Below are 25,271 nucleotides of genomic sequence, written 5' to 3'. Positions count from 1 at the left end.
GGATTAAGTATCCCCTAATACAGTTTCCTATATATTTTGAATATTTTTCACCATAAATATTTTTTAAATACACCAAAATTTTAACTGAATTTCAGGTAACTTTTTATATTTTCTCTCATTATCTTATCTGTCTATTTCACTTATTTACCCTCATCATTATCCAAAATATCAACAACAAAGACTGTCGGGTGTTCCAATTCATGTAGTGAGAGAAGAACTAAAATAATCCTCAGTAAGTAATATTATATGTACATGTTATTAGTTTCATGCATGGCCCATTTTCTAATTGCCTTAAGCTTTGATGTCCAATTAGTTACTCCAAAATTCATACAATATTCTAAGAAACCTATATATTTATCCTATAATCGATACATATATATATATATATATATATATATATATATATATATATATATATATATTGCTGAAGAATTTGTATTTATACTATGTATATAGATAGATAGATGGCATGATAAAAATGTAGATAGAAAGCTATATAATTAAATAGTCAAATAGATAAGTGGATATATTAATAAATAGATGCCTGGAAAGATAGATAAATAGGTAAATAGATAGATAGATAGATAGATAGATAGATAGACAGATAGATAGATAGATAGATAGATAGATAGATAGACAGATAGGTAGATAGATAGATAGATATATATATATATAGGTAGATAGATAGATAGATAGATAGATAGGTAGATAGATATATATAGGTAGATAGATAGATAGATATATATAGGTAGATAGATAGATAGATAAATAGAGAGACAATCAGATAGATAGATAGATATACAGAGAGACAGACAAATGTGCAGACAAACAAATAGGTAGACAAACAAACAAAAAGATAGACAAACAGTTAGACCAGACAAACAAAATTTATACATACATAACTCGAGTAAGGGGTGAATCGACATGGAGCAAGTATTTTATAAATAATTTACTAATTAATTTTTTTCTTTATCAAATTTATATATATATATTAATAACTTAAATGGATTTCGTTAATGGAATTTAGAAAAACTTAATTCAAAATTCTAATAAGAAAATGAGAAAACAATTTTCATATTTAACCTATTTTATAAAAAAATATGAAATAATGTTGATAATTTGATTAAAAAATGTATGGTAAGAAAATCTAAAGAATTCTAATTCAATTCTGAAAATCTTCAACACATCTCTGGAGTTGGTTGTAGTGTGTGGAAAAATGATGAAAACATGAGTCTTTAAAAGATAAAAATCAAACTAACCCCATGGCCACATGCCCTTGATCAGAACATGAATCTTTCTCTTGTGGAATTGAAGAGCAAACTAGAACAAAATTTTGAATGACAAAGTCAGAGAATTATAACTACAAGTAAAATCTAAGGGATTTAGTTTGATAAAAATGTGGGTATATTCATATATCAGTGGGTATGGATATATGATGAGGAGAGCGAGGAATCTACCTCCAAAATTTCATCCTGAAACTGTTTCTAGCTACCAAAATATGTTAATCTGAACTTGAATTATTCTGAACCATCTAATTTTGTCTGTGGGACAACTATCCCCATTGATTCACTTGGCGAATTTCCATCATAGCACAGAAGTTCCTAAAAACCACATATAACAAACAAAAATATATGAATAAAATTTAGAATATATCTATTTGGACTTAAAAAACTATATTTTATTATTCTGATGTCATAAAAGTACCATAAAATTAGGAAAATTAGGATACCATCATAAAATATAATTAAATTCTAAATATATTATGTAATAAATCCATAATAAATGTTTTGGCTTAAATAATATTTATTTATACTAATTTAGTTGGGAATAAATACAAAAAACTATATTAATTTATCTTTAAAATAGCATGAAATTTGTGATTATCTTTCATCATTAAGATAGCGTCATGTACTTAAAATTATTGAGAGGATTGAAAGGTGGAGAGTTTGAGAGTTTATATCCTAGCTGAGAAGAACATTACGATCATTCTCAGTCATTGCAAAACTATTATTCTGGTTGATGATGAATTTATACACAACCAAGCTACAGACCATGTAGTGTTAACTTAAAGATGGTTACCACTATTGAGGGGAATCTTTGGAAGGACAATCTTCAAGTACTCTTCCTTGGAAAGATCATTAATAAGAGGAAATAAAATTTTGCTGCAAAGAGAAGCGAGTGGAAGAAGCATTCAAAAGGAAATAAAGTGACCAAAGGCATGGATGAAAAATGTACTTCTTTCCACTTTGGCATAATGGGTCATTGGACAAGTAACAAAAACAGGTGGCTTAGTGATATAATGGATTATTGGACAAAGTAACGGCACCAAGTATAAAATAGATCTCTATATACTTTGAAACGTTAATTTAATGTTATAAAAATGTTTGAAAAATATTCACTTCATATGTCAGAAAAAAAAACCTTTAAAATACCGATAAATCCTCAAAAATACAATATCAACCTCTCTCTCTCTCCCTCTATTGATCTTCCTCTCTCTCTCCCTCTTTTGATCTTCATCTCCCTCTCTCTATTAGTCAACGTCTTTCTCCCTCTTTTCATCTCCATCTCTCTCTTTCTATTAGTCAATGTCTTTCTCCCTCTTTTCATCTCCATCTATCTCTATATTAGTCGAGCTCTCTATCCCTCTTTTGATCTCTTTCTCTCTCTTTTATTCAACCTCTCTATCCCTCTTATGATCTCTATCTCTCTCATGTAGTCAACCTCTTTCTCCCTCTTTTCATCTCCATCTCTCTCTTTCTATTAGTCAATGTCTTTCTCCCTCTTTTCATCTCCATCTATCTCTATATTAGTCGAGCTCTATATCCCTCATTTGATCTCTTTTTCTCTTTTTTAGTCAACCTCTCTATCCCTCTTATGATCTCTATCTCTCTCATGTAGTCAACCTCTCTATCTCCCTCTTTTGATCTCCATCTATCTCTAATTGTCAACCTCTCTCCCTCCCTCTTTTCATCTCCATCTCTCTCTCTATTAGACAACCTCTCTCTCCCCCCCTATTTTTATCTCCATCTCCCTCTCTATTTTTCAACCTCTCTCTCTCTTTCTTTCGCTCCCGCACTTTTAATCTCCACCTCTGTCTCTCTCTATTAGTCAACGGCTCTCTCTCTCTCTTTCTTTTGATCTCCATCTCTCTCTATTAGTCAGCCTATCTCTCTCCTCTCTCTCTCCCCCTCTCTCCTTGCCCCGCTTTCATGGCCACCTGCCCACCCCCAAACCTTCGACAATCTCCCCCCACCAAAAAAAAACTACTTTAGGAATCATTCTGCTTCCCCCCATCTGGCCCTTCTCATCCCCTCTCCTCTCCCTCTATATCTCTCTCCATCTCTCTCTAATATTAGAATTCTTTCAAAATGTAGTACATTTGAGAACACTTAACCACAAGCAAACCAAACACAAATGTGAACATAGATTTTCACTTGTTCGTTCAGCGATGAACACTGTTTGTTTAGTGACTAACAAAAAATTTACCATCCCCATTAAAGATAGGCAATGGGAGCTCTTTGGAGAGAGCGTCCAACTAACTGACTTGTACTAATGTCTCAACAGTAGTATACCTTACTATCAATCTAGTTGATGAATGTAAATGTTGTATAATTTGTGTGTATAACTGAGACACAAAATACGCCTTTGAGATAGACAATTGTACTTTCACTATGACTTATAAGTTTCAAATCATAAAATCCTAAATCTTCTTATCTGAGATTCACCAAGAAGTTTTCAAAGGTGACTGAGCAATCAGATTGTTAAGATGGGAATATTTGCGACCAGTATAAGTTGTGAAATTTCAAGGAAGACTGTGTGATGACATCCTAAGATTATGTGGAAAAATATCATAAAAATTTTCAGATGTTTTCCTAAAGCTTCATTATTAGCTTGATGACTAATTAAGTTTCGACAGTTCACTGCACTCTAATAACACAGCCTTAGTATATGAACAATCAAAATGATTTGAATCCACATGTATTGCTCTACTCGGAAAAACCAAGTCCTGAATCCAAAAAACTAGCTTCACCAACCCTTGAGTCCACAAGGGGGTTGTTCTTGAGCCCACAAGAACTGGAGCATTCTCTAACAAAGCGAACACCTATGTCCTAGGCACTAGGTTTATGGGCGCCACCCTAGAAACATTTAGCACCTGATGGAATTTAGGAACATCTGTGCTTGTGTTCTCCAATAATGAACCATAAATTAGGGTAAAATAAGTTAGTCAATGCTTCTAAATTATATAACAATATTTATAATCTTCCTTCTGACCATTCGGCCAATAAGAATCAAGTCCACATACGACTTATTCAACTAGTGACTTTTAGCTTTAGTTTAGGTTTTTGGGTTTTTATTTCTGAATAATTTCTTCAGAATTGGTAACTTCAGGAGCATGATCATGCTGAGAAATTCTAATTTTTAAATAAATCATATAGTGCTTCATATTTATGAGAATAATCATCATAATGATTTTCATAAATTCTTTTAGAGAAATAAATAGAAGTAGTGCTAATAAATGGCAACTTACAATGATTTCTCCCATATGACTCTGATATACATGATAAATCTCATGATATATATGTGCTCTAAAACCATGATAAATGTAACTTCTTTTGGTAATAGAAATTTGGAACAGCACAATCATTGAAATAATGCAAAAAATATTTTCATTATCGATCTATTATCTCAAGCGAAAACCTTTTCCCCTAACCTCGTCTTATATGTATCAAATAGTCCATCTTCACTGGTATTTATTTTCAGCATCCATGTGGCCAAATGTGTAATATAATCTTGGACGGTCCACCTAGTACCATATTCAGTTTTACTGCATACCTTTATTTCATTGATTCTTGTTAACTAGGATAATAAGAATCTTGAGTTTTATATCATAATTCAAAAGGACCCTTCTCTTGTAGGTGTTGTCTTACCTTCATCAATAAGCAATAGTTCACCATGCCAATCTGAGTGCTGTACTACTCAATGTGACTTATGTGGCTCCGATGCATGTACTATAATATGTTCAAGGGCTAATTTTTCATCCAATAATGCATTATCTGTGTCAAGATCCAGAATTTCTTGAGGGTATGTAGTAGCCATGTAGTTTTATTTAAAATATCATACAAACTAAACTTAGTCCTTGTTTCTAGCTTATCTGTTTCTCTTAATCTCCCTTTAGTGGAGTAATAATGACAAACACCATTCTAATTTTTAGTAATTTCATGTATTTTATATGTTTATTCACATTGAAATTATCACCAAACCATTTTTTAAGGAAATGAAATTATGCTTAAGTAATTTACAATTTTAGAAGGAATTTCAAATTTTTCTATAGTTTATGGAAATTTAATATAATTTTCTGACATAAATTTCATAAAAAAAAATTTTATACGATACAAATATTTTGATATTTTCTGATATAAATTTAATAAATAAAATATAAATTTAATTTGTCCTCAAAATTTCTTAGGGTATGTTATATTTTACAGTACCATCAATCATCACTCGACGCTGCATAAACACTGGCCAACACATTAATTTAGAATTAATTAGTATTGTTTTACTATAAAAATCTATTAAAACTGCTAAAATTCTTTTCTACATTCTAAATAAATTATGTTAGTTATAAAAATAATTTCCTAATAATTTTAAACCTATTTAAAATTAATATTTACTCATAGAATTTTATTTTTCTGGTTAAATTACTAAAAACAATTTTAAAACCAAAATATAGAACTATAAGCTAATTCTAAATTAATTATGAGAACTAGAAAATGGATATTAAGATTGCATCCCTCAATAGAAACCTTGAGAAAGAGGTATATACAATAGAACCTTATCAACTAAAATTCCCAAATAAAGTATTCAAAGTCCCAGTATTCTTTCCCATTGAATCATATTATCATAACTGCACAACTAATGTGTGAAATGTATACGGCCTGCAATCCAATTACACATTCAATGTCTAGTTCCATATTCATAGATAGAATATTACATTCATAATAATGCATGTGTGATGATTAACATTATTGAAATGATTGAGTAATGATGAGATCGTATAATGAGATCATTAGATTTTACCCGTGTTCTAAATATTCTCATTCTGATGAATTTCATGGACATTGAAATATCCAAATAGAATAGTACTATCGGGTCCCACTCATATGATGAGTACGGTTCTTCCAATAAATATTATTGTGGAAACTAGGGTTTGACAAAATCGGTCTGGTCTAGGTTTCTAACAAAGACCTAAACCTTGCCTAAACTTTGGTCAATTTCTGTTTCGTTCTTGTTTGGTCCCAATCCGGTTCTGACTGGTTCTAGTCTGGTCAGGTTGACTATTCAATGTCAAAATCAGAGTAGAAAATTTACGTTGATAGTTATGTTGAATATCAACATAACGAGCTTTAGAAACATTGGTAATGAAACCCCTTTGCCTCCTTTCCCGTCTTTCCCCTCCTTACTTTCTATATCTCTCTCTAGCTCTTTCTCCCTCCACACCTCTTTCCTCATGGAGAATGATGGCGGTGAATAGAGAAGGAAGAAATGTTCAATAGAGGAAGAGGTTTTGATGGGGTTCTTATGGCCCCCCTACTCATCTACATTAACTGTGTACCCACAGATTGTTAACTATATGGTGTCTACGCTTAGCTCAATTGAAACCTCTCTAGTCAGTTGGATTTAATATTTTATAAGTTTACAAAAAGTATAAAGAAATAGTTAATAGTTTGCTTCTAGTTCAAGTTGAATTTGACCCTTGGACCTAAACCTGCCCGACCAACTGGTCCACCTCAAATGGCGGACCTAAAGTCTTGTTTCCGTCCAGTCTGATCTGTCATCAGTCCTAAATATCCAACCTTAGTGGAGGAATTAAGGAGAAATAGGGAGTGGTCTTTGGGGAAAGAATTTGCTGAATTGGTCTGTATAAATCCCTGAATGGTATTATATGTACCTTTAATCAAGTTAATCATGTCAAGGTTGTGTATGTGCTCCTTCAACCTGAAACACAAAAGATGCATTGTAGATGGATTTTTGTGTTTTGACTATGACCTATGAGTCTCTAATCAAGGAATTCTAAATATTCCTTTCTCGGATGCCGGAAAAGGTCCACAAGGTGATTGTGTTGTTAAGAAGGGATCACATGTCCTTGATATTAGGCAAAATTTAGTCATGGAAGATTATGTAATTCATCACCCATTAGTACAAACCAGAATAATAAAGTACAATTTTTAAAATTAATCATATCACATGTCATCAAGCAGTTTCTCTACATAAGGGTCAAACATACACAATAACTGATCACGGGAAAGGCTCCAATAGAGAGTTGACATACTCATTTGTATCTTATAATGCACGAGGTGTATCTAATTAATCCACCGACTAAACCAAACAATCAGGTTAAATTTGTCACTGAATAATTAATCTATATGTGATATCGTTAATTAATAAGATTGTCCTGATAAAGGTATTGGGCCATTGAATTTATTAATTAGACATATTGATATGCCTAGACAGTCACCCACCCAAGGTTTTTTGACATTGGTGGACTCGAAGTTGATAACTTGTATTCACTTTTTCTAAGGATGTCAAAGTTAATGAAAATTTTTTTCTCACAATTTAAATAGAGGAGACACCCTCATTTGATATCCATGAATCTCAGTTGGAGCGCCTACATCTTTCTCATCTTCATAATTTTCCAAAGTGATACTTTGAGTAGAGATGTGATGTATGATGACTGGGAATGGGTCAGAGAATAATTTGCAGTTTATCACATCGTCCATTCCATTACAGATACATGGCTTTTAAGAAATATCACAATACGCCACATATCATTGCTACAACATTGAAACACGACTATCAATCATCAGATAAGGGTGTATCAACAAAAAAAAGTTTTTCATTTATTCTAGTTTAATTCATTTGAAACCTAATGTTGTTCTCATGTGAGACAAATTATCTTCTCTTTATCTTTCTATCTATCAATTTATCTTTCCCTCTCTTATGTGTTCCTAATCTGTTGCCAACCTTTGTCTACCAAAAATGCCACGACCACATGCCGATGTGGCCAACTACTATGCAACAAAAGAGGGTTGTGGCGGGAGCGAAGAGAGATAAAGGGATAGAGAGACAAAGAGAGAGCACGAGAGATAAATCTAATTGTCACATCATTGTCATCTAGGAAACTTTTCACCTCTTGTCACATCTCTTGCCATGACTTTTTTCTGTATCATCTTTCTCATGAAGTGCAATAGTGACAGAAAATGGAGGACAAATCTTACAATTAATGATGACCGTTGTTACATTACGAACATATATTTGGTGGCTGTCTTTGTCGAAACACCCTAAACTTGTATCATTCATCTACCCTAATATTCTGAATACTATGCCCTAGAACCCTAAAAAAAGAGGGCATTCAGACATCACAGTGAACCCAGCATTATGTTTTTTAGATCCTATGAACATGACGCTTGGGGGAAATGCTATAAAAACTATGCTGCATTTGTAAGTTTATGTTTGCATATTATTATTTTTTTATTCTGATATCTATTCAAGAGTAGGCCTTCTGTAAAATCTTGTATTAATATTTATCCTAATCTAATATTAAATGAATTTTATGTATGCCTTGAATGTAGTTTATGGATATGATTTTACCTTGACTATAGTTTTTAGTCAAACTTAAGGGATAAATATCTTGGTACTCTTATAACATGCCTATCTATGTTGTCTTACTTTAGTTCATCCAGAATTGCATGATGTAATATTAAAAATTTTAAATGTACACAAAAAGAAGTCTGTTTGACATATTGATGTGTTTCTACCATCACAGATGTGATGTAACACGACCTGCCGGGATCGAGCGGCTCGCATAAACATCACAAGGAATGGAGGGCAGCGCGGCGGAGCGACAACACGGGGCGGACGCTTCGATAGTGGTTGCGGAGTGGGCCCGACTTCGTTCTACTATTGAGCGGCATAGAAAGGTGTCATCGGTGCGGAGCGGCGGCTGTATATCCTACTGCGGTCATGTACTTGCAGCGGTAAACTAGCGGCGGCATGTCATCCTACGATCGTCTCCTCTGAAGCTTCTCTAGGAGACCGGAGTGACGGGTAAGTGGCTACGGACGGGTGCTAACTAGCTACGAACGGACGGTCGTGACTACTCTTCTCGAAACTAATCTAATGGACTCTAGACGCGCATATGGCGCAGGAGGCGGAGGTCGGACGAAGCGACCGAGGGCCGTCGTGGTGACCGAGGCGACCCCGGTCGGCCGGAGGATGTCGAGGGCCAGAGGCGAACATAGGTGACCAGAGACAGCTGGAGATGGCCGTACGCAGCTGGAGACTGCCTTGGGTGACTAGAGGGGGCCGTAGGAGGGGGTCGGCGATGGCCGATGGAGGTCGGAGGTGGCCGACGGGGAGGCGTCCATTGGCGGCCAGTGGGGTCGAAATCGGCCAAGGGGTGGCCGGGCTGGACTGGCGGCGACGAGGGCGGCCGAAGGAGCCTCAAAACCGGACGAGGTGGCCGAGCTGGCGGCGCCGGCGAAGTCGGCGCCGGAGCGCCAGCGACGAAGACGGGAAGAAACCCTAACGCCCAACTCTTGATGGCATTTCTGTAATTTCACCCAACTTCCAAAAATACACTAAAATCTCTCAAAAGCACTTCTAAAGTGACTAGAAAATTCAAAGGGCTACATTTTCAATTCGATTTCACTTCTGGTCCATTTCATACATGGGGCAACCTTCCTTTTATATGCAAACTATAAACCCTAATTATTCATCTACTCCTTAAGGATTGATGGTCCCCCATCAAGATGGCTTGTGCCAAACACCACTACAAATAGTAGCATTAGCTTGGGTGGCACTAATCTTGTACCCCTACCTTTTTCATTTAAACGTAGATTAAAATTTTAGGAGATGTTTACAGCAAGAGGAATCCGTTAGTATTCCTGAATGTTTTTGGTTGATCTTTTTGCAGTGGGCATTTTCCCTGAAAATTACTGCTTTCAAAATTCTTTAGCATAGTTTCTTTTGGCCTACCTTATTTAGATATTCATTTCTTTAAAAATATTATACATTTAAATATGGGGAACCATTAAGATAATGGTGATATTTCATTAGAATCATCTACTGAAGTAGAAATATTCGATTTGTAGGTGCATATGTTTTATGGGACCTTTTCTGCCATCATCTGGACACAAGTCTACTTGGATGGCTGTATATTATGTGCCAAGTGGGTTTGGAGAAGTCCCACTTGAAAAAATGATCATAAAGTATGGTTAAAAATTTTCAATTAACATATATCCTCCAGATTTGGATATTGTGGTGCCATAAAATAGTATGTTGGATGTCATTTTTCTAACTTATATTTCATGTTTCTATTTAAAATGTCTGGGGTTCACCATAATGTGACAACTCCTTACTATCTCTAGGGCAATGTCCAGATTGAAGTGATTGATCAGAAAATTAAGAAGATCCTTAAAAACATTGTATGGCTGAATGGCACAGAATAAAGTGGATTGTTACCTAATGAGTTGTGAGCTTATAGAAAAGAATATAAGGGGTGAATGCAATGGGTTCCTTGCAAGATGATATTTGGAAAAGTCTGTCATTCTAGTGGAGAATAAAGAATGAGGCTTATTTGAAAATTAGAAAAATGAATTTCGATTTAAAGGAGGCATCTAAAAATTTCATGTTAAATTTTAGAGAATCAAGAGTTGAGGAATGAAGCATATGCAAAATAAATTATTTTTAAATCTTATATGATAAGTAAAATTAAATAAGAGAATTGATGGAATCAGAAGTGTACCTTAATAACTCATATTTGCAACATTTTTTAGGCGCGCACAGAAGCTGATGAGATTTTTTATTATTGCTTAACTGTTTGATTTTGGAGGTGCTATGATGTAACATGACGTGCCAGGATCGAACGGCTCGCGTCACACCACAAGGGATTAATGCGAGAGCGGGATGCAACATGATCAAATGAGGCGTTCGTTTAGTACGAGGGAACTCTGGGTGATCCAAGGTGTAAGCACAGATGACGACACCAGGGGTCAAAGCACACACAGGCTCCCAATGACCTGAGTGCCTGGCACAAAGGCCAATGGTGTGGGGAGCTTTCACCATCCATGAGTTTCCACACCCGTCGCTGTGAGCAACACTGATTCGACACCAACGAAAGATAAAGTCCTAACTTGTGAACAGTGGCTAGTCCTATAACACTTATAAATTCTCTCGGGGCGAGGGAGCAATCGAAATTGGCATTAAAAGATGTAATAATATTATAAAGAGGTAGGAGAGGATGTGACCTTACGGTTTGGGGGGTGGCGTATATATCACTGCTCTAGGTGGGGGAGCCCAGTTGGGGAACCACCTAGACGTAATAATTTTTTTTTTCTTTTCTTTTTCTGTCTTTTATCTTTTTCTCTTTGTCCTAGGAGCACATGGCACAAAAAATGACAAGCGCGCGTGGAAAATGACAAGCACGTGTGTAAAATGACAAGCGCGTGCAGAAGACAAAGCAGCACAGAATCCAGAGCACTTTCACTTCTCAACGTGCATGGAAAACGACGACGATGATGAGGAGAGAGAAAATATAAATGTCTAGGATTTTGTCAACTTCAAACGGCCATAACTATTTATCTACAAATCCGATTTAGCTGAAATTTTCAGCGTTGCTTCATCTTCTCCTTCTCTTTCTATCCATACCCTCTAATCTATAAATAGAGACATTGATCATTGTTAAATTCATCTTGAACTTGCTTTCTACTTTTGTGGGTTGATTGAAAGATAGTGAGTTTTAAGATCCATTAAGAGTGTTCTTGGTGTCCTGAGTGTGTGGGAAGAAGCATTGGAGAAGAGGGGGAGCTTACCAGCACTCGTAAATCACCCTGATTATGGCGGAACGTAAGGGTCTAAGGTAAGTATCTTCGCCTTACGTTGTCTCTTTCCCGACACCATATTTAGCATAATTAGGGTTTATAATCGTACTTGCACTCTCATTTTACTCTCTTTTTGTTCATATCTTCATCCTCACCACTATACCACTCCAAATCCAATCACTATCGTTGATCATACCAACATCCATCATCATGTCCGTCACGTGCACTTACTCTTTTATTTAAGTTAAATTAACTTATAAATTACATATTTTTAATCGATATTATTAGCTCATGTCCTCAAATCTTGTTTTCGTCGATCCTCTCATTGATCATCTCGAGTTTAAGAAAGTAATTTCTTAATCATCATTCCCTATGGAGATGATCCTTACTCATCACTAACTACATATTTTTAAGTACGATTAAATAAGTGTTTTTTATTGAATAATCTCAATTACAAACAAAACATTTTAACCCTAAAATTGAGATTATCAACAGTGCGCGGGCTCAGCGACAGTAGTGGGGTGGCTTGGTGGCAGCGCCGGTAGGCGACAGCAGCCCGGCTTGACGACGGCGACGGCGGCGCGATGGCATGTGGTTCGACGGCGATGATGACAGGAGACAGTGGCACGATGGCGGCGCGGCTCAGAGGCAGCAAGAGCAGATGACGGCGGCGCGACGGTGCACTTTCGTGGCAAGGCTTGGCGACGGACTGCAGGGGTCCGGCGGCAGCAGTCACAATTGTCGCCGGCGGTACGAAAGCGCGGTCAACGAAGGGCAACAATGGCTGCGTGGGCATAGGGACGGCGGCGACCCCTGGCGGATGGCAGCAGTGGTCACTGCGATCGTGGGTGGCGCAAGAGCACGACTGGCGGTGGGCGACGACAGCCCGAACGCTTGGGCGCGAGGATGACGATGACCCACAATGGACGTTGGTGGTCCGATGGCAGTCCAATGGCAGTGGTCACTACAGTTGCAGGCAGCGTGGGAGTGTGACTGGTGGTGGCAGTCACAATGATCACGGGGGGCACGAGAGCGTGGCCGGCAGCAGCCCAAATGCACGGTCGTGTGAACGGCGGCAACCCGTGGCAGACGGGAGTGGTCTGGTGGCGACGATTGTGGCAGTCGTGGGCCAACGGGAGCACGGCCAACGGCGTTTGACAGCGGCCCGAGCACACGGGTGCACGTATGGGGGTCACCCATGGCAGACGTGGGTGGTTCAGTGGTAGCGATTTCCTCTTTCCCCTCCTCCTCTTCTCCTCTTTCTTATCGTTGTCTCTCTCACACGATCGTGAGTGGAGTGGGTCCCTTTCTAGAAAAAAGAGATTGACTTTGACCAAGTTGCTAGCGTGCCGACTCTATCCCTTATATAGGGATGGTAGTGGGCCCTTACTAGAGGTTCGCAAGAAGGGGCCCACGAGACATTGTGGCCCCTTAAAAACCAAAACAAACGAACATAAATAAAACATAAATTCGAAAAAGAAGGGTTGTGCAAGTGGATATGGCCCAAAACTTATGAGCATGTACGTATTTTGGCCTTCACCTTGCCATGTCGATCAGGCTGGGCTCGAACTAGCGGATGTCAATGATGACGGTGTGGACTTCGACGACGCACTTGATGGAGTGTGATTCCTCACTCCATCACATAGTAGATAATGATAACTGGTAGAATGATTAAGAGCGATCATGGACTGAAAATAACAATATAAGAAGGTCAGTATACATGAGTGACAATGAGAAGAGTGAGTTATGTAAGAGGGATGATGAATTATATCCAGAAGAGATCATAATGTGTGAGACATAACTGAAGAGATCATAATGTGCGTTTCCACATGCCATACCAGTACCATTCTCCTCTTGAGATAATTGTAGTAATACATGCACATGCCACATGTGCTGCCACATTCCTTTCTCTGTCACCCTTGTTCTTGAAGTATTTGAATTATCCCTACCTACAATAATCATCTTATTATTAGTAGTAGTTATCACTTTCTCACCTTATATTTTACTCATCTCTTGACCACATCTTTTTGTATGTATCTCCTCTCATACTTTTAATCACTATTGAAAAATATTAATTATTTATTTAATTTTTCGTGTGGAGATCACTTGTACTCATCACTATCTAGATATACTTGAGTAGAAGTTAATATTTTAATGGATTAACTTAAAAATTACCAACGATGAATAAAAGCCCTAATTTTGAGTTTATCACAAACCCTATGTCATTTAGGAGTCTCACATGAATGAATGATTATACATACATTATAATTGATAATACAGTATCATTTCCATGAGAGAGTCAAATTAATACTATGTATCTTATGAACAAAATGTGTAGATTCCCACTCCACTTGCTGAAAATTTAACCTATAAATTGGGTAAATAAATACTAATTTAATTAAATCATTTTTGTGATGATACAGAAATACAAAAATTCTGGACAATATATGTTGTCGAGCCTTGATAGTTATTAACTAACTTGAATGTTGGGCTAGAAGATCACATACATAGTATTTAGGTACCTGGGAGCTATGTTTTCCAGACCCTGCACTTCCACTCTCCTACTCTCATTCCACTCATCCCAACCACCCCACTCATACTGCTAGAGTGTCCTGAAGGCAAGAAGATCTAAAGGAAGAAAATGAGATGACGGGGAAGAAGAAGAGAAAACCCATCTTTGTGTCAATCATACGGAATTGTCTAGACACCAGACTACTAACTTCTTGAAGAGATTCTCACAAATAATAGATTAAAGATGAAATTAGTTCCGTTAAGCTAGTGATATTATTTTTTATTTTATAAATCAATAATGAATTGTTAATCATGTTCTGGTGCATGAAAATGGTCTCAAGGATTCAAATCAAATAGCCATAACCCAACACCCATGTGACGCTAGAGTGCTCATGAAAAAATCCCTTGTGGTTTTAGAAAAGCTGGTGGTCATGAAGAGGAAAGCCAACTTCTCGCCTATCATAGTGCAGGATATACTTTCTCATTTTATCGTATCTAGGTCAATCACCCACATTTTTCATTGATACACATTTGATATTGTGTGCTTGATGAAGATGAGAAGAATGACCATCTTTTCCTTTCAATATGTACGGGTGCAACAAAATTATTGATGGCTCAAAAGAATGGGTAAAAAATATAAATTATAGCATATGGAAAAATATAAATTATAACATACAAAAAAATTATAGCTTTACTCTCAATTATAAACCAATAAGCAAAATACACCAGAACAGAATAAAGAAAAATGAGGGACAAAATCATTTTTTTTAATATTGGTGGACAACAACATTTGTAAAACCTGAGCATGTCACGATAAATGTGTTGATCAATAAATACTCAAAGAACAACATTACAGGCTCCTGGAAATCAGAAACACATACAATATTTTTAATGTTATTAATCCTGGGTCCTCAGATTTTATATAACATTGATGTCTTCCTTTTATTATTATTCTTCCTTTTAACATTGATTTTGTTTTTAAAGTGGAAGAACAAAAATAGAACTTTGATTATGAAAAAGATGAATTTAAATCACTTAAATAGTTTATCATAAAATCCATCTTATGCTTGTACATAAAAGCTAAAACTGGATAAAAAAGTGTGCATAAAAAGAAGAAGACATTATGAAAGAACGATTTACAGTGTGGAAGAAGTGAAAAAAACTTGCGGGTAACCATAGCTGGAGTAGTTAGAACTAACAAGGAATAGGTGGGTAACTATCGGAATAAGCAACAATATGCGAACCAAAAAAAGGTAGACTCAAAGGTTGGGTTAACAAGACACATAAATAAGTTTCTAGGGTATATTAGGAACCTAAAAAAGAGTGATTCTCTGATTAATACTTGTAGAAATGACCACCCCTGTCCAGGTGTTATTCTACACTCTGGAGACTTGTATAAGTAAATGACATCAGCAAATTGAATGTGGGATAACAGGTTATTCACTCTTTATTCAATATAAGACAATAGTACTTCAACCCTTTAATACTATCAATGTGACATGATAAAAAGTTTGGAACCCATTTTTATCCCCTCGCCCAACTTAAAACATGTACTATGCCTAATGAACTCAAAAGTGGAAGATAGAAAAGAGAATAAATGACAAACTATGCTTCTTTATGTCATTCAGGTTGTCATAAGCTAATAGTTTTCATTAAGTCATTGGGAAGGTCCAGTGTACTCCTTCATTTTTAGAGCCCTCTCAAAGTAGACAGAGATTTGAGGAGATCATATAGGCTATATTTAATCATCCTTTTATTTAGCTAAATAATAGGCAAAATACAAAAATATATTTTTGTTGAGAAGCAAATCTTATAAATACAGGCAAGTAATTAATGCAAAAACAAGTTTTTAGATCTTCATGTAGGTTGACAAAAACATCCACCTATCGAGCTTCTAGCTCTTGGTACAGCTATAGTATCTGTCCATTTAATTTAAAATATCTAACTATATTAAGATATGAAATCATAGCATGATGGAGGACCATCCAACAGGTCAAGCCCAGACTCGTCATCAGCCACGTCGCGAAGACCGAGCCAACGTGAAGAACCCAAGTTTTCACGCCCAGGTTTGAGGAAATAGCCTTCGCTACATGTTATTGTGTTCGCATCTTCTTTTGGTTTTATGGAGGCCCGTCCTGTGTACGGGCCCCCCTCTTTGTGTTGTTTTGGTCTTACTTTGTCGTCCCCTTTGACTGTCGACAGACCCCCACCTATGTATTTAAGGGCCCCCCCTCCTCGTTCTTTGTTTTGTTTGTTCACATCCTTTCGGTGGGGGAGCCCATGCTCTAGGCGTAATAATTTATTTTATTACGTATATATCACTGCTCTAGGTGGTTCCCCAACTGCAATCCATTCCAAACGTACTTGAGCAATAACACTGCCTTCCATGTGTTCACCACCAGCTTCTAGGCTCTAAGTACTTGATGTAGCACGACTGATCCGATCACTCAGATCATGTTACACGACGACCATTCAATCTCAATATCACAAATGAAGATGCAAATGGAAGCCCAATCTTAAGATATAACGAGTAAATACATCAATTGTCGGGAGATACAAATTTGCAGCCCAATTAGCAACACGTGACGGGTTTTGACATGATCAAATTTTCCAGATGACCCGCGTGATCAGGTCGAAGAGACGACGTGGTGGGGGACGATTCTCATCAAAAGAGGTCCTCACCGTCGACGTGAACGAAACGATCCAATAGTGACAAGGAAATTTCCCTAGTGGGAGTGAGGTGGTGAAACTACTACACATCTAATTTTCACTCGAAGCAAGAGCAGTCAAGACCAGCACTAGGAAGGTAACAACACTGTTAAATATAGGGAAGGGAAGATCGTGACCCGTCAGATGGTGCAGTGACAAGAAATCACGAGAGCAGCATGCATCTTGGTGCAAGTCCAACACGGATGGGTAGCCGATGCAGATTGATGAGCTCTAATGAAGGATTCCAATAGCCGAACAGAAGGAATGGACGGACCCTTTTTTTTGGTCAACATAAAGAGGGGCGGTCAAAATGCCCAAATTTATTCAATAACCCCTTTCCCGTTCACAGATTCAACTTGGAGAATACGTTCGCAGGTCGACAGCTGGCGGCCTCGCGATGGATCTAGTAACAACAGTATCAACAAAGATGCTGGAATAATCAACGGCTTGGTGTCAACCAAAAGGCATGCTCTCGAAGATGTTGGAGTCACAAGCGGTCGACTGAGACGTGCGGTGGCGGGGCTGAAGCGCCGAGGACCAAATCCGTCGGTATTGCTAGGAGTTGAGAGGGAGATGGCCGCAGATAAAAATCGCCAGACCAAAAACAATTTACAATCGAAAGGTTACGATCCAGGGTTGAAATAGCTGTTAATTAGGTCCTATTCACGCTACTTCCACTATAATGCAATCAAAATCAGTAACATGCCAATAGGATTTTGATGAATACAGTCTATATCCACTGGTGAAACACCGAAGGTAGCGATTTCCTTCCACAGGCCGCTCGTCTCCAGCCTGTAGATTGTTGGCGATGAACGATCGATAAATGAAGATAGGAATTCACTTCAGGAACAAACGATCGGAAGCCCGTAGTTCTAGAGACAGTTATGATTGAAATTCTTCACGAAGGTGACTTCTTCTCGCCAGAAAGTCACCGAAAACTGCTACCTCTGCCACCTTGATCTGGGCGATGATGATTGTTCGTCTTCTTCTACAATATCTTCTTCTTCATAAGCAAAGTAGAACAATGAACAACACAAAGATAACTGTCAACTGAACAACACGATCTGGAATTGTTTTGTCCAAAATGATCACGCCTTGGCCTCCAAGTCCACTCCTCCCTCTTCTTTATGTAGGGGAAGTGGCAGTAATGGAGGCCCAATTGGGCCCCCTTTTAAGGAGAAGGTCTATTGGGCTTTACCCTTAAAAGGGATCTTTAGGGGGAGAAGGAGACCAACATGGATTTCCTCCCCCTAAAGATGACACTTAAACATAATTAAAATAAAACACGTACGAAGGGAGGCCGGTACTCACGCAGAAGGGGCCTCCCGATAATCCAAAGACGATGAAAGAAAGAAAGAACGTAAAGATACACGACGCGAAGCGATAAGATGATGTCGCTTCTCAAGCTTGGTAGTGGAACTGTAGATTCTTCATGTCGGCTCGGGCTTCATGACATGGCTGGCGATGGATCGAGGCGTGATCGACTGAATGGTCCTCCATCAGTACAACTATTCTATCCACTTTCTTATAACATGGGACCTATTACGAAGTACTTACCTGCCCTTTATTGTGGAGGAGAGGAAGGGAGGAGGGTATGAAATCGTTACTGCTAAGGATGATTGATGGGTGCAGAAGACAATCACTCATTTATCGAAGAACTGTATGTTATGATCCTTTGATTAATTTCTTAGGATATATACATGTAAGACAAGGTGGCACAGTTGCAGCCTCTTGTGATATGCATAGGATTTAATATATTGAAAAAAAATGTTGTTTTGCTTTATGATGGGCACGGATCAGATGAATGTCATATGGAATACAGTACAACATAACTTCAGAATTTCTCAGGTGTTTCTAAACTCCTTGTTTTTTTTATCCCATATATATACTTACCTTTGGTAAACTCATTTTGAAAAAAATCAGTTCACACTTCTTGATTTTTGTTCTCGTGCGCTTCAACATTGAAGATTAACTAGAAAAAATAATAAGTAATATTGACTTAAAATTTACATTACCTTGAGACAGAATAAAAATACAGTCAATACATAACATACCGAGCTCTAATATACTAAGACTCCTTTACCAAAAAATACATTGAGAAGTCCATATCATCATACCTTGCTCACATTAGTTAAGGAATAGATTTAGATAGTTTATCACAAGAATATTGGATAAAAATAAAAAGAATGAATCATTCATAAATAATCAAAGACAAAAACAGAATTTGACATAAAAAAGAAAACTCTCAATCCATAATGTCATATACATGTATGCATCATGTGTCAACATGGATAATTGAGGTAACCATTTATATCATCCTACACTACTGGATCATGTTCAGATACTTCGAAAAAACCTTATTTAGAGTCATGTCAATCTTCGAGTCCTACCTATTTCATAGCATCATCTATGCCTAGAATATCTCAAAATATATCATTAATAACTTGTAAAAAATGATGAAAAATCTGCTTTATAATGTTGAATATGTTTATATAATATATCCACAACATGCACCAAGTATAACGAATTATTTGTAAGTATATTAAGATGAAATACAAATTGAGAAACACCCATCCAAGTCTCTCCTTGGGTGATGATAAACCCAAAATAAAGGTTAACTCATGCTGAAGGTGCTTTTAGGTTTAACCAATGGCATATTTCAAATCAAAATTCAAGTAAATACATGTAACTAAAAATTATTGCAGGAAGTCTGATAATCACGAATAAATAGCTAATTTTAATAGCAGTTTGTTAGTTCAAGTAACCTAATAGGATGGAGAATGAATGAGCTCTGTGACATTTAAATTACTCTACTCTAGTTAACTATGTGAACTACAGGCTATCTAAATAAGGAACGAGGTTAAACATAAAGCAGACTCAGTTAATAGTTTTCAACATCTTAGGCTGTTTGGGGGTATCTAGCCCCGGGTTATGCTAAGCCCTAACCATGTTTTTGTGAGTACCCTTGAATAAAAGTACTTGGATTTAAGGGTTGATAAAATAGGGTACTTTATACATTTTCAATTATAAAAAGCAGATACAAATGAAATTTCTAATTAATACTTTTATATTTTTAGGTAATTAAAATATCATTTCAGAAATTCAGTTTCTTGGTTACCTTAAACTTTAGTCCCAAATCATGAATTGAAGGTTTATTTCTCGTTTAAATCCAAACGACTTCTTCTCATTTGAAATGTTTCATTGGAACGTATCTTCAAATATATTTTTTCCTACAAATATCAATCAAAATGAACTTTCATTTAAAATTTTTGAAACATTTGATGTAAACAAAATTATGATTTTTTTAAAAGTATCAGATATAAATTTAGATAAGCTTTGTTTTGCAACATATTCATGCAAACTTCATGATGATATTTATTTTTTGAAAACCCCATTATTGTTTCTCTGGTTGTATTACCATCTGTCGTATCCATATCCATATATTTATTATTCATATTATTTCATTTAATCGTATGTCATATCTATTTTTGAAAACATACTTTAATCTAGGTGCATTTTCCTACCTGCATATACCGCTAAGGGAATTTAACAGAGATAGAGGAATTCACAAGAAGCCTTTTTGTATGAAAACTGAATAAGGGAAGAAATTTAACCAGGATGAAAATTATACTTGAAGTTGATAATGCTAAGGTCTTTGCAGGTTCTGGAAGCCAATAATATTAATCTTTTGTCAGGACTCAAAATGTCATGGACTTAGGTGATATCAACTCATAATATCAATAATTTTCCTTTCCTCATGACCTCAAATAATATATATAAATCATCAAAAATGACCCTTATGATAGAAACCAGATGATAAACAATTCAGCTGTTGGATCACCACTAGAGTCAGAACATTGGTGTAATCATGAAGAGACTTTCAAATGAAGCTATTTATGCATAAGCTGAATGATCATTTTCATTATTAAGTTAGGTAAGCATGTTGAATTTATCAATGTGAATTAAGAAAAATTTGAAGACATACATATTTTTAAACAAAAAATCAATGTGAAAATGAAAATCTATATAACCCTAACAGACAAAAATTGACAAACTTTATTACTGCCAAGAAATTAAAAATGATATGCACGCTTCATGTATTAAATGATACATTAGAAATCCATCAATAAATGTCCTTTCTCTATAACTGTTCAAAATAAAGTCATAATTCAATGCATAATTTCTGCTTTTAAAAAAAGCAACGAGGCATATTTATCATCAAAATGGGATTCAAAATCAGAAGACAAGGAATTTACTTAATGTTTATATTCCCAAAAAGTGTGAGATTTTAATTTTCTGGTTGGTTTAGATGAAAATAGATTATTAAGATGGTCATATTTAAATATAACAAATGGATTTATACAAAAATTTCAGTTTTTATTTGTGAGACTATGAAAATGAAGCATTAGGCCAAATTTCTGTGATTTGTGAAGACAAAAAATTATGTCACATGTAAGGCAGTCAGATAAAGAGATACTATATTTGTTTGTTCGAGAATCCATAATCAGAAAAAACCATTAGATTTACTCTGCTCTTTACTTTTCATTGATAAATCAATAACATAACATTTATTTTCCATTTTGAAATTCTTACATAAAACCATAGACAGGATGTGTACATTGTTTATGATTTTATGACATTATAGATCAAATATAAATAAAAATGGAACTTCTGTCCTTCCAACATAAGTAGAGAAACAAAATTTCTCAAATAGTGCGACTTTAGGAGCAAGGAGCGATGATGAAATAAATTAAGTAGGCGCGAGGAGCAAAAGCAACTTTAGGAGCCAACTATGAGGTGAGTTGATCTTCTTTGATCTAGGAGAAAGCCCACTTCCAAGCAGAATTAACGCTTGAGCCTACTTTTCTTTTACGAGCGTTTACAAGACTTTAGTCTCTTGTAAAGTTTCTCGTAAACACAAGTTTACGTGCAATTGCTCATAAACTTGCGCCAGCTTGTAATGTCGCGCCTTTCTTTTAATTTGTTACCTGATTGACTTTTTAACCTCACTCCATCTTGCATCGCACCTTTGACTTTGTAACATTCTTTGACTTTGTTACTTTGCTCTATTACGCATCACACGGCGTGTTTCCTCTGGTAGTCCCGTAGTGGCCTCTTACGATCCGTCCCATCTCATCTTTATTTCTTAATTGCCAGCCATCTTAGCACCACAGGAGGCCTTCAAGTTTAAGCTTCAAGAGATAATGAATGGTCTTATCACTACATAAATGTATAACTCCTTCTAGGGTACGAGTTTACAAGCGTTTGGGAGCAGGTGTGAGGAGCAGAAGCAATTTTTTTATTTTTTAATTCTTTCAGAACCTTTAGTATTATCATCACCACATTTCCGTGTTAAGAGCCTTAGTCTAAATAGCGCAGAAACACATTCTAGGCACAGATCATTGGTATCAGACGTACCGTTAGATTGTGCCGACTCAAATCTGTTTAGTTAGAATGAGAACCACTTACCTTCAATTTCTTGAAGGACCTTGGATAAGTATAACACTTATTTCTTTGATTCCATTTCAATCTTCTATATAACCAAAGTCATATTAGAAACTTTCATTATCGTTCGTAAACTTGCGCCTTGCGTCGGAAACCTAATTGACAATTCAGTTGGGTACCCAAGGTCATTGACAGTTCAAGTATCTAGCTGTGTATGAATACAAAAAATCAAGTCCCTCATTAAAAAAAACACACACGACCTTGAAGGATATTATGTGGGGGTAAATCCAATCACACTATTGTGTTTTACTTTAAGTCCATTTAAAAAAATATTTCCTTATACTTATTCTACTATGATGTCCCTGAATATGTGGAATGATGTAGTAAATTGTGATTATATCATAATTCATTCACCACTACTCTTAAAGATGTATTCTGAATATTTCTATTTAATGGATAGTTGGATGGACATTGAGTTATCCAGATAGAACATCACTATTTGATCTTATGACCACGAGTGTGGAAACACCAATGGTGGATGGTGTGTGCTTTTAATAATAAAAAGTTCACTGAATTGTTCCGTATGGATGTCTGAATGGTATAATATGTATATCTCAATCAGGTTGATTCATGTCACAACTATGTTAGCAATCCACTGACCTAAGAACCAAGGACATCTCGTGGATGGACAATTATATTTTGACTATGATATACACGTCCCTAACCATGGTCTTTAAAAAATTGTTGGCTGTGATGTAGTAAGAAGCACACATAAATGATTGAGTGGTCAAGAAAAAATATAAGAAGGAGATTTAACTAGATGAAAATGATGAAGCTAAATCCCTAGCTCGTGTAAGGAGGATATAAGAGAAGGATTTATCCAATCATTTTCATCACACATCAATAATAACTGAATGATGGATTAAGGTTTCACTATTACGCATATCCTAAGTCATTTAAGAGTCTCTCAAGGATGAAGGATTAGAGATATATAGTAAATGATGAAAGTAAAACTTCCATGAGAGAGTTTAGACACTTCTATGTATCTTTTAGAGCACGAGGTGTAGCTAGGTGCTCCACTAGCTGGAAAGCTAACTTATCAGTTGGGTTGAATAGATCCTTAGTTAACTAATATGGTTGGATAATAATTGTTATTTGGCCAATGAGTAACTATAATGATACATGGGCATTGACGCTGTCACACATATGATTATAGGGGCATTGGTGGATACTCAATATTTTATTTGTTGTAGAGATCAATTTGTAATTGATATTGGGTTCTATTGAATAGAAAATAATTTTCTAGATTTCTATCCAAGCACCAGAACCCAAAATAACTAATGCCATGTATGTTACTGTAATGCATCATGGGTAGATGAGTCCTATATACACGCCCCTCTGTCTATGGCAGTGTAGTTCTCATCTGGTGAGTTCCTTCACCTCCATCTTGTTAGACATATCTAGTAAGAGTCACTCGAGCATGCTCAAATGATCTTCTAGTTGTGGGATTTCCCTATTTTCTAGGTTTGATCCTTCTGTCCTGATGACATGTGGATTTTTTCTTAGAACATGAAATTTGTTCCCCAACTGACCCATTTTGAAGTTTTGTTAATAAACTTTTGATTTGCCTTGATTCACTTTTGGTTTCGTATGCTTACCCTTGGTCAATGGATCATATTCTAAATCTTAATCAAGTAGAATCTTTAATATCCCAACACCATGTAAGTATCTTCAAGCGATCATAAAAGATTTGTAACTTCTTCCCTATGTCATAATTCCCAGTTTTTTCATCTCTATGCGAAGCCCTAATTTAGAAATTCAGATTTTCTACACTTAGGATGTCATCCATAATTTTTTTGCTAAACATTTCTTGGAATTATTATACTTTTTGATTTTTCTTGACTTTCTAATATTTTGTAATTGTTTTTAACATCGAATTCAGAAATAAAATAGTTTTATGAGTCAAAAATATATATTTATACTTATTTAATTTTTAGAGCCTTATTATGCTTTTTGAGTCAAAATTTAGTTTTCCCTATTTTTAAAATATTCTATGAAACTTTCTAACATCAAATTCATAAAAAAATATTTATATTTGATAAAATTAAAATCAAACTTATTGAAATATTTAAGAGACTTCTTTTGAGTTTTTGATCCTCCTATCATTGCATACCATGTTGGCAATCCACCATACGGATAAGGGTGAGAGAAAATCTGATTCCTGAGAGTGATTTGACTTCATATTGAGCTATCTAATGATTCCAAAATATTGTTGAGCTGAAAATTTGATGGCAGGTCTTTCTTTATCTTGTGTATTCATTCACCTATCAAATCTATAAATATACATCCCTATACTTATAAAAAAGGTGCTCTTGGTTGTGTAACAAATTATAATTAGTAGAGTGATTTACTCATGGAAAATCTTGTTTGAGTTTATTTATGCATTCCAAGAGTAAAGTTAGAGGAGTGACATTCAGACCAAGACTCCTTATGTGAAAGGATTAGAGGAGTGACATTCACTAAGCGACCCATGTGATATGTGACAACAAAGTTAGATTGAGCATCATCTGTTTGAGAGTTATATTTTCATCCTTTTCATGGGTTATCATAGTTCTCACCATCATGCATGTCACCTCTATCAGTAATCCTCATTGGCATGTTACTTCTCATCTAGTCGGCTGCTGGTGAAAATAAAATTGCATCACATGCCCTCCACTCCGCCACTTT

General features: G+C 36.0%; 1 long non-coding RNA gene across 2 annotated transcripts; it reads left to right on the top strand.

Moving 5' to 3' along the window:
* The first annotated feature begins 8,795 nt into the window (after positions 1–8,795).
* On the top strand, positions 8,796–9,779 carry LOC144711947 (uncharacterized). 2 transcript variants are annotated; one of them, XR_013583692.1, is made up of 2 exons: positions 8,796–9,105; positions 9,189–9,779. It is a non-coding gene; the product is annotated as an uncharacterized LOC144711947 (long non-coding RNA). The 2 variants fall into 2 exon arrangements; XR_013583693.1 differs by having other exon boundaries at positions 9,206–9,700.
* The last annotated feature ends 15,492 nt before the right edge of the window (positions 9,780–25,271 follow it).

The sequence above is a fragment of the Wolffia australiana genome, chromosome 14 (genome assembly GCF_029677425.1).
Source record: "Wolffia australiana isolate 7733 chromosome 14, ASM2967742v1".
In the NCBI taxonomy this organism is placed as follows: domain Eukaryota; kingdom Viridiplantae; phylum Streptophyta; class Magnoliopsida; order Alismatales; family Araceae; genus Wolffia; species Wolffia australiana.
Note: the sequence above shows the minus strand (reverse complement) of the source record. Positions and strands in the feature narration are given on the sequence as shown.